The sequence below is a fragment of the Condylura cristata genome, unplaced genomic scaffold (genome assembly GCF_000260355.1).
Source record: "Condylura cristata isolate star-nosed mole 26May11 unplaced genomic scaffold, ConCri1.0 scaffold00027, whole genome shotgun sequence".
In the NCBI taxonomy this organism is placed as follows: Eukaryota; Metazoa; Chordata; class Mammalia; order Eulipotyphla; family Talpidae; genus Condylura; species Condylura cristata.
The window spans coordinates 21,210,717-21,220,997 of NW_004567128.1; the positions used below are offsets into that span (position 1 = coordinate 21,210,717).

A 10,281-nucleotide genomic window follows, 5' to 3' on the forward strand; every position below is an offset into this window, starting at 1 on the left:
TACTTCCTCGATCTGCCTGTTCTGCTCCCCACTCTGGTGAATCCTCTTACCCTCCACATCTCTGGCCTATACCCCAGTTCTGTATAAATAAATAAATAAATATATCTTAAAAAAGAAAAAAGGAAAACAGAGGAACAGTTCATTCTATCTGATGGCTGTCCTTTCATGGACTCCAACAACCATCTTGCTTAAAATATTTACTTGAGGCAAATCTGTTAACTCCAGTGGCAGGATTCTCAAATCATGCAACAGAACCTCCCCTTTGTTGGGTGCAAGATCATTTAGAACTTGACTATAGAGTTGCCTGTGGAAGTGGGTTACAGACTTGTTCAGGGCTCCAATTGGGTTTTGCCACAAATCAGGGACAGTCTGGATTCTCCCATAAGACAGTCAGTGCTCTTAGGATGTGAAGAAGCCACCGTAGTAGAATGAATCCCAGGAAGAAAAGTCAGCCAATTAAACGTATGATGCTAAGTCATTTACTTCTATGAGTAACTAGAGCTTAAAGCTGTAGGACAACAACTGGGAACCAATACAGATCACAAGTCTCAGTTATCCAATCTGAGGGGCAAGGAGCGGGCATTTATGTACCAACTCTGGTTCATTATTGACCAGGGGTTTCTCTATCAATTTCCTGGCACTTTTGGCCAGGCACCCGGGCCACAAAGTGTGTTCTAATAACAAGACCCACAGGGCAGACAATACAGATGCTGGCTCTTGGCAGTGGGTTGGTGGGCTCGCAGAATAGGGCAAGGAGGACAGAGGTGGCACATATCAGCATCTGCCATGGCTGGGGAGAGCCCTACTCTGGCATGCCTCCTGCTATCTCACAAGTCAGGCTCCATGATGAAAACCCATTTCTGACAGTCATATACACTAGTTGGAAAAACCTCAAGTGCTGATTGAGACACTAGCAGTAGAGTGCCTGAAGGAGTCTCCTGTGGAAGGCGGGGATTTCTGGCTTAATACCAGCTGAGTCCTCCTGGAACAGGAAGTCTCCAACAGGTAACTAATGGGCCCTAGTGGTGAGGCTTAGATGATCACATACATAAAATCGTATGGTCTATGCTGAAATTTAGAGTCAATTACAGACATCATCACATCTGCCAACACAAAGCCCTTTCATCGGAGGACATGAGCCGGCTCAGTCACCGTGTATGGGAGTAGGATATGGGGCCATCGCCATTAGCCGAACCTGCAAGAACCCGTCCCTTGCCACAGGATTGTCAAATAGGTTCTACTACTCTTTTATTTCTCCCTCTTAAAATCTTTGAACTCTAAGTAGTCTTCGCCTTTCCTCATGCCTACCCCCTACAACATACATACACTTATGCACACTTTTTCAATGCAGATCTTTCCAGGGACTTCTGTAGAACAGCAGACTACAGCTGCATTTCTTTTCCTATACTAGGAACCGGCAACTTCTGTTTCCAACCATTCCACACGGAAACTCCACGTAAATGAGCACCTGGCTCAGCCCTGGGAGAAGGGGAGGGGTCGAAGAGAAAGAAATACCTAGAGCAGCAAGATGAAACTGAAAATAATATCTTAATAAATTATTCAGCCACGTTTGTGTGACATGCACTCTGCTTTTGTTTAAAAAGCTAGGTAATTTATAACATGTAACATAGATCAGGGCTACCACAGGAAAGTCACCGGTCTATTGGCTGTTTCAGTGTTTCAGGGTCGGTGACAAAATATGTATATACATGTCATAGAATGTTCCCAAATCCTATGTGAGGTTGATTATCCTTTTTTCACAGATAAGGAAGCTGATTTTCATAGGATTCTTTTCAACACCATTTTATAACAAATGCTAATTGGCAAGAAAATTAAAACCTCAAAGAAAAAAATAGAAACCCTTATAATCCCTCAATCCCTAGATTATAATTTATAATATTTTGATCATCTCAATCTCATTTTTTTTGACATCTATTTAAACATATATTCTGAAAAACCAAAACTGAGTTCTTTCGGCAGCAATTTTTAAAAATGTATCCTCTGAGAACGCTGAAGGATCATCTTCTGACGTGGATTTTCTTGAGCTGGAAACTAAATTTTCACCAAAGCAATCCGAAGCATGCAGCCTTCAAATCATTCATGGTGTGAAGAGATGTGTGCTGAAAGGGGAGGGGGAGGCTTAATTGTGCAATTTTTGCAGGTTCTTTATAAGACTCTTGGCCTGCAGTTTCCACGACTTTTGCTTGGGTTGCTGAATAGCCTTTCTCACTGGGCCCCGGATCTTCCATCTGATTGAGCATCACAATTGTACTCCTTTACAATTTGAGGACATTCTCATTGGTCATCTGGGACCATACCAAAAATCTACACATTTGTTTTTTTCTCTTTTCTACTTTCTCAAATATGGACTAGTTTAAGAACTCTAATTAACAACATTTTTAGAGTGGCTCTCAAAGGCTAAGAGGAAAGAAAAGAGAAATCCTTCTGAAACTTCTGGCCAAGCTCCTCACAAGCCCATGATTGTCTCAGGTCTGAGGCCCAGCTGAGTGGGCACATTCCCTGCCTGGGGCAAAGACAAGGCTTGGCTTCTTCCCAGCATCCTCATTGTGATGGGGTGGTGAGACCTGCCACTGGTGCCATGGAGGAATGGGGAAGACTGGGAACCCCACAAAATGGGGAGTGGGAAGCCTTACTCCTGGCAACCAGGCTCTCTGGGAATGCAGACACACACAATCGTTCTCCCAAGCTTGCTTCCTTGCTACAGACCATAATGCCCCAGGCTGAGAATCCTTTCAGAGCATGGACTGGGTTTGACCTATTTTTGAGTCCCCATCTCTAACAGTGCTCAGAGTAGGTTTGTCAATGAATGAAGGAAGGAAGGACCTAATTTTCACAACACCAACACATTTCCCAGAAGCAACAGGCCCTTTTGACTTTCAGTGAGCCAAATGCACAGGATTTACTTCACTATACTCACCCCTATGGGGATCCAAACACCAGATTTAAACACACTTCTTCCTCAAAAACCAGCACTAACCACAACCAGAAACCCACATCATGCCTTTCTTCTTTCATCATGTCTAGTTCACCACCAGCCAACCTCAGAAGAGGGACTCAGATCCAGCTCTGCTTGTTTGTCAACTTCACCAACTTTAGAAAAGATCCTCAGCCCATCTTTCCAATCACAGTGGGCTCCAACCAATACTAGAATAAAATGCTTCCAGAAAATGAAATTTCTACACAGAATCCCAAGGTATCAAGCCAATGAAAGCCATGCACTCCTCTGTTTATAGCAGCATTGTCCACAAAAGCCATGTCAGAGAACCAACCTAAGTGCCTAACGATAGACCGTTAGATAAAGAAATTATCACTGGAATGTATATCCAGTGGAATACTGTGCAGCTATTAAAAAGATGAAATTGTGCCTTAGGGACAAAAACGATGGATCTTATTTATAAGTCAAAAAGTGAAGGACAATTACTGATGGTTTCACTCACGTGTGGAAAACAAATAACCAAAGAATACATACTAGCGAAACACTGCCAAAATAGCTTTTACATTCTGGAAAAATATACTGGCTACGATGAAACAGGGGAGTAGGAGGAGGGAAAAAGGGAAGGTACTGTGCTAGGGTGTGGCATGGAGAACTGGTAGAGGGTGAGTGAAACATGTACACATATGGACGGGTAATCCTGTACCCTCCCCATTCTATAGTTATGTAAATGATTGACAAATTAGTACATTTTTATTCTGGTAAAAAGGGAGCTACTGATCTGGAGAGAGGTGAAAATGTCCCCCACAGTCTTGTACTTTAAACCTAACTGTCATGGTGAAATCTTGACTCTAGGGATATACTTTGAAATCAACTGACCAACACTTCTTCAAAAGCCTTCTGCCTGGTCTTCCTGCTGCTTAAAACTTGTATTCCCTCCAGTTATGGATAGGAAGACACCTACATCCTTAGCTTGCATACTAACACCCTTCCTCATCGGACTCCAACCTGCGTTTTCAGATGGCCTACCGTGGTGCCCGGTGCTTGCTGGGTTCCAACCTCTTTAAACTTCTCTCTCTCCCTGAGGACCCCAAGGCTTAAACGATCACCTGTCTGCAATACAGCACTTCCTCACCTGAGGACATCCTCCGCTGCCAATGTGTGGTTCCAATTCAACCGATTCGTTGGGATCATCCTCAAGTGCTGTTTCTGACATTTAGCCTTCTTTGAGAAAAAATTATGTTTCTTTCCTTCCCTGCTAGAGTGTAAGTTTCTTGGAGGCAGGGAGTGTGTGTCATTAAACTCTACTCCACAGGGTTTAGCACAGTACTTGGTACAGAGCAATGAGTGTTGATTGAGTAGATGAATGAATCATCAAATGCAAGAACAGACTAGAGATGAATTCTTAAACCAGGAAGGGTTGGGAAAAGTGGAAACTAGTAATTGGAGGCTTTTAATCTACTGCTGACTTTGGCTGCAGGAAGGCAGGCATATTACCCTGGCTAGCTCCCACTGAGAAAACATAGATAAGGCCTGAGATAGCAGGTCCCAAAGCATTTGTTTACCTGGCTAGAATACTGGATGAAACTTCCAGAGTGAAACTCATCCCCTTAGAGCCACAGTTGCTGTGCTAGTTATTATCTAGCCCCTTCCCCTCAATCCAACACCCCTCTGTTTGTCACTCTTCTCACCCCTGGGGACTGAATCTCCTGGGGCCCTTGCCTGCTGATTTGTGATCAGAGTGTGACAATGGAAAGCACTGGCAGGAGACTGGAGTGTGAGAGGAAAGGATGCTTTTTCTCGTTGATTCCCCATCTTTAGTAGAGGCTGTGCCATTGAGCTATAGCACTGTAGAGGGAGAAAAATAGCCCCTCAGTGATGTCTACACGTTAATCCCCAGAACCTCTGACTACATTAGCTTACCCTGGCAAAAGGAATGGTCTTTGCAGATGTGATTGAATTAAGATCTGGAGATGGAAGATAATCCTGGATTATCTGGTTAGGCCGGTATAACCACCAGGGTTCCTATGGGGACACAGGAAGACCAGAGATTGCAGTCAGGCGAGGAAGGGACCATGAGCTAAGCAATGTGGGTGGCTCCTAGCTTCTAGAAAAGGCAAGGAAACAGATTGTTCCCTGGAGCTCCCAGAAGGACACACACCCATTCGGACACCTTGCTTTAGTCCTGTAGCCTCGTGGAAATGTTGGTATGGACTTTCTCTATATTCTCAGACCCCAGAACTGTAGCACAGTGAATTTGTGATGCTTTATGCCCCTAAGTTACAGTAGATTGTTACAGCAGCAATCGGAAACAATTATGAGTTCCTAGAGGATTGGCCCTTTCTTCTGGCCCTTCCATTTTGGCTCTGGGTGCTACTGAGTTCAAATAATTCATTATTTCCCTTGTCTCAGTTTCCTGCTTCTGCTGTTGTTAGTCTCTGGCTGTCTCAACATTCCTTCTAGGTTCCTGTCACCCTTTCCACATGTGGATTTCCATTTCATTAAAGTCTCTAGAAGTCTATGATCTGGATTCTTCTCACTGCCAGGGCTGTGCCTTATTATTTACCTCTGAGAAATACAGCAAAATGATTACTTTGGCTTCAACCAGAGATCTCTCTGGACTGAGGTTATCTGCCCTGGGGTCAGGGCACCTTCTCAAGGGAGTCTGACCTTCACAGGGGCAAAATGCCTACGAGTCTTCTGGAGGAAGTCTATCAGAATATGAAGGCAGGAAGATGCCTCTGCTAGCAGTGAAGTGTGGACTTAAATCACACACATAGAAGTGAGTTCATTTCTATGCCTGTAATTGTGAACAATTTTGTGCATATTTCTGTGGGAGGAGAGAGAAGGATCTAGAGCCTTCACTAACTAGATTCTCAAGGGAGGTTCTGTTCAACTGCTTACACTTCCCCTCATTATCTCAGAGGGTGCAATCAGGTGTAGCAGGTGATTTCTGTACCTGGTGTACCCACAGTCCTCTCTGATTTCTGTGAGGTGACAAAGACCAGTTTTGTGGGTGCACACTCCCTCCTACTCTATGAAACTCTCCAGTTTTCTACTTCAGTTATGTCTGAAATGTTGGAAATCTGTAGGTATAGCCTGCAAGTGTGGGGGAGCTAACACTCTATGGGGGGTTGACCCTCACCCTGTGAGGGCAGAGGCACCAAACTCCCCTCTGGGCTCTTGGAGGAAGGATCTGTAGGCTTCATCCAACTCCACGGGGACATGGACTAAAGCGTGCTTCCGTATTGGCTTGATCTCCCTCCCTGGTCACTCTTCCTGCTTCTTCACTACTGCCTTGAGGAATCACCTCTAAAATGAAGGACCAGCACCCTGCCTCAGGACAGTTTGGACAGAGACACAGATTCGGATTTCCCGCTTGAAGCTTTGCCTTGCCCAACAGTGATTCTCAGAATCCCAGGCTCACTAGGGCTTAACAAGCCCTCCTTGTGCCACCTTGGAGTTTACAAAGTCTACAGTGAAAGTTTCTCCCTTCAGAAACAGCCATTTTCCCTTTGTTTTTCCCCGTCTGTGATCCAGAACAGCCAGGCCCTGTGCTCATTTGTGTCCTCGCCTCCCAGCACACCTCCCCAAAACCCAAGCCCATACTGTCCAGCCAAAGCTGGAGAAATGGAAAAGTTCATCTTGACCCCAAAGAAAAGGAATTCTGCTGGCACCTTTATTAGCTTTTCCTCACCTGCTGGTCATGCCCTTACTTTCAACATCTGCAATTATTATTAAAGGAACTTCTTGGCCTGATCTAGCAGGTTCCACGGGTGGGGATGGTGTTACAGGAAGAAGATAAGGAAGGCCTGGGTTCATTTTTTAATGTGGCTGGGGGAGTCAAAATCATCACTATATCAGTGAGCTATTACTACAAAACAAACTTGTGCAAAAGTAGAGACTTTAAACAACACCCACAGTTATTGTCTCACAGTTTACATTGTGCAGCTTGACTGGCCAACCAAAGCTAGTCAAGGATGCTTCCAAGAGCTGGAGTGGGGGCAGGTAGGGGTGTTATCTGAAGTTCAGGGTCTTCTTCCAAGTTCATGTGGTTGTTGGACAAATTATAGGACCGCTGATAGCTTGCTTCACCCATCTCGCCTTCTAAGTGCTCTTCTTTTTAGGTTGTTTTTAAGATTTATCTATTTATGCATATAGAACTGGGGTATAATCCCAGTACAGGGGCGGTGAGAGGATTCACCAGAGACAGAGTGGGGAGCAGAACAGGTGGATCTACTGAAATCCACTGCTGAGGGGAGCAGCGGGTGAGACAGGAGAGGTCTGCTGGGCCATGTGGGTCTCCTCTGGGGAGGGGATGGAACTTGTACCGAAGCAGTGGTGGCCAGCTTTGCAGTGCTGTGCTTTAACTCGCTGTGTACCAGGAAGGGCTCTAAATGCTCTTTAAAGGGCTCATCTGACCAGGCCAAGCCCACTCGCCCACTCGCCCCTCAAAGGGAGAGGATTATTCCAGGGCTTGGGGCATTGGGGAATCTTCTTTGAATAATGCCTCATAATGACCCTGACTGGCCTCCTTTGAGAAATACAAACAGGGGGAGGAGATTGTGAAGAGAGGAAGAAGCTGATCTGACCTTAGTTGTTTTCTCCACTTGTCATTCTCTATGAGTAATGCCTTCTCTAATGAGAAAACATTTTTCATTTTTAAATTAGCCATCAAATGAGAGAGAAAAAGCCCAAAGAGTGTTGAGAATACAATTAGCTTTTTGGTGAGATAGGCAGAAAAAAGACTCCACGACCCCTTTACATGTGCTATCTCCAGGTCCTCAAGTCCAAAGCTGGAGGTCACCCCAAACACTGCTCTCTTCTGCTGCTGCCACAGAAAATATCACAATCTGTCTACTTCACTGCCTCGGTGTCTCCTTGATCCATCACTGGTACTGGGATCTCCTGAGTGTCTCCCTGCCTTTACTCTGGTCCTTTTTACTTCATTCGACCCACAGCTGCTAAGCGGGGTGATTACACTCTTGACCCAGGACAGGGTGGTGTCCTGTGACTGCCTGTACCCCCAGTTTAGGTTCACATCCCCAAGGACAACTCTGTGGGCAGTTCCATCACTATGTTCACCCCCCAGACTTGCTATAACAAAGAACTGCAAACTGGGTGACTGAAAACAATGAAGGTGGATTTTCTCTCAGTGCTAGAGGTTACTTCCAAGATCAAAATGTGAGCAGGGCCATGTTCTCTCCGAAGTCTCATGGGAGAGTGCTTCCTGGCCTCTTTCTATTTCCTTTTCTAAATTTATGCATACGAGAACCTGGGTACAGATCAGAAGCGCAGGGGTAGGGGTGAGAGGATTCACCAGAGACAGAGTGAGGAGTAGAATACACAGATCGACCAAAACATACTGCTGAGGGGAGCAGTGGGTGAGACAGGAGAGGTCTGCTGCGCCATGTGGGTCAGCTCCCTGGCCAGGGATCCTACTGGTGCTGTGGAGAGCTTCTTAGTGCTGCACTTTATCCCCTTGCAACACCAAGGAGGCCTCCTCTTTCTACTTCTGATAGTTCCAGGCACCCCTTGGCTTGTGGCTGTATCACTCCAATCTGTGCCTCCATCTCTACCTGCCCCCCTTTCCTGTGTCTGTGTAGCTGAGTGTCTTCGCACACATCGTTCCACACGCCTGTCCAAAAGACCCTTCTTGTGTAGACTCCAGGTTGGCCCACCCCAATGATCTCATCTTCTATCTTCTGCAAAGTCCCTCTTTCTGAATGGGGTTACATTTGCAGATGCACAGGGTTAGGCATTCAGCATATCTTTTTGTGGAAGGAAGGTAAGGGAACACTCCATGCCAGAGCGCGCTCTCTCTCTCTCTCTCTCTGGCAGAACTAAGGGATCCCACTGCTCTACTGTTGTCCTCACAGCTGGACAGGAGGATGCAGGCTCACGTGGTTGGCTGCAACAACAGCCAGGGCTGGAAACTAGCCCGGCCACGCTCAGAGGTAGGCCATGCGACATTGGCACTCACAGGAAGATGAGACCTTTGGCTAGCAAGGACATTGAATGTCTCTGGTAGTGGCCTTTTCCTGGTTCCCAGCCAAGTATCATTCCACCCACTCCCTTATCCATACTTGAGATCTCAGTTCCCACTACCCTTCCCAGCAAGGTCAACCCTCCCCAGGCAGCTCCGCTGTGGCCTGCTCCCCCAGCCCCTATTCTCCGTCATGGCAGCCTCACAGGCTCTTGTGCCACAGTGCCGTGATTGTTGCTCTCATGCCTGGCTTCCTCTCCAGAGCTCCATGAGTTCAGGGCCTGTGACAGCACTGCTAGGTTGTCCCCGACCCAGAACCCAAGCATGTACCCGCCAACGAGAAGGTGTTCAACACCTTCAGCGTATATATGTGCTTTATAAACAAATGAACAAGAAAGTGAACGAATGCCTATGGATCCCTTTTGCTTCCCGGATAGCTGGTGAATGGCAAAGTAGCGAGAACTGGAGGACTACACAACCCTGATAGGAAGCGTCTTTTGTAAACCCCCAAGTCTCTGATAGGACAAATGTCTACACGTGCTTTCTCCAAAATGACCTTTCCAGGGAAGCCAAGCAAGCCCTCACATTAGCCACACAGTAGGTGTAAGGTCATGAATGGCCTTCAGGATTCTCTGGAAAACTGGAGCTCCTGAGGGCACACCTGTTGATATCCTGGATCCGCTGGGTTCAGTGCCCAGGACCATGGAGTCTTGCTACTAAGATCATGATCTTCAGCTTAGCAGCATCAGCAGCCTCTGGGAGTCAGTTAAAGCAGCTGCCTCTCTGATCCTCCTGCCTCCTCCACCAGAGCCTGCCTGTTAACAAGAGCCCCTGAAGATGTTTCTGGGGATTGCAATTTTTCCGTGGCTGCTGTTTTGGCCAACGCCTGGATTCCAGGTTTTGTGACACAGTCTACAATCTGCAATTCCATGAGGCCAGAGTGTCGAACCCCTACAGCAGATAGCTGGTATCTGAGTAGAGAAGCCACCTTCCCTAGGCCGCCAAAGGACTAGGATCAGAACTGCCAGGCTGCCCATATGTGCAGTCCCCTGCCAAGGGTAGAGCAATTCATGCCCGTCCATGACATATTCTATGCTTGCCTCACAGCTCAGGAGATGAAGGTCGGCGGTGCCGGCCAGCAGTATCCCATGTCTAAGAACAAAGGCAGCAGGGTAACATGCAGGCTCTGGAAGAAGGGAGCTGCAACTGAAATCCTCAACTCCACCCTCAATCACTGCGGGGCTTTGAGCGGTAACTTATCCTCTCTGAGTCTTAGCTTTTTTTTTTTTTTTTTTAAAGATTTATTTATTTGTGCATACAGAACTGGGGTGTAGGCCAGAGG

General features: G+C 46.5%; 1 long non-coding RNA gene across 1 annotated transcript in view; it reads left to right on the forward strand.

Moving 5' to 3' along the window:
- LOC105854153 overlaps positions 1-10,281 on the forward strand; it is a 124,220-nt gene that overhangs the window by 44,336 nt on the left and 69,603 nt on the right. The window lies entirely within an intron of this gene.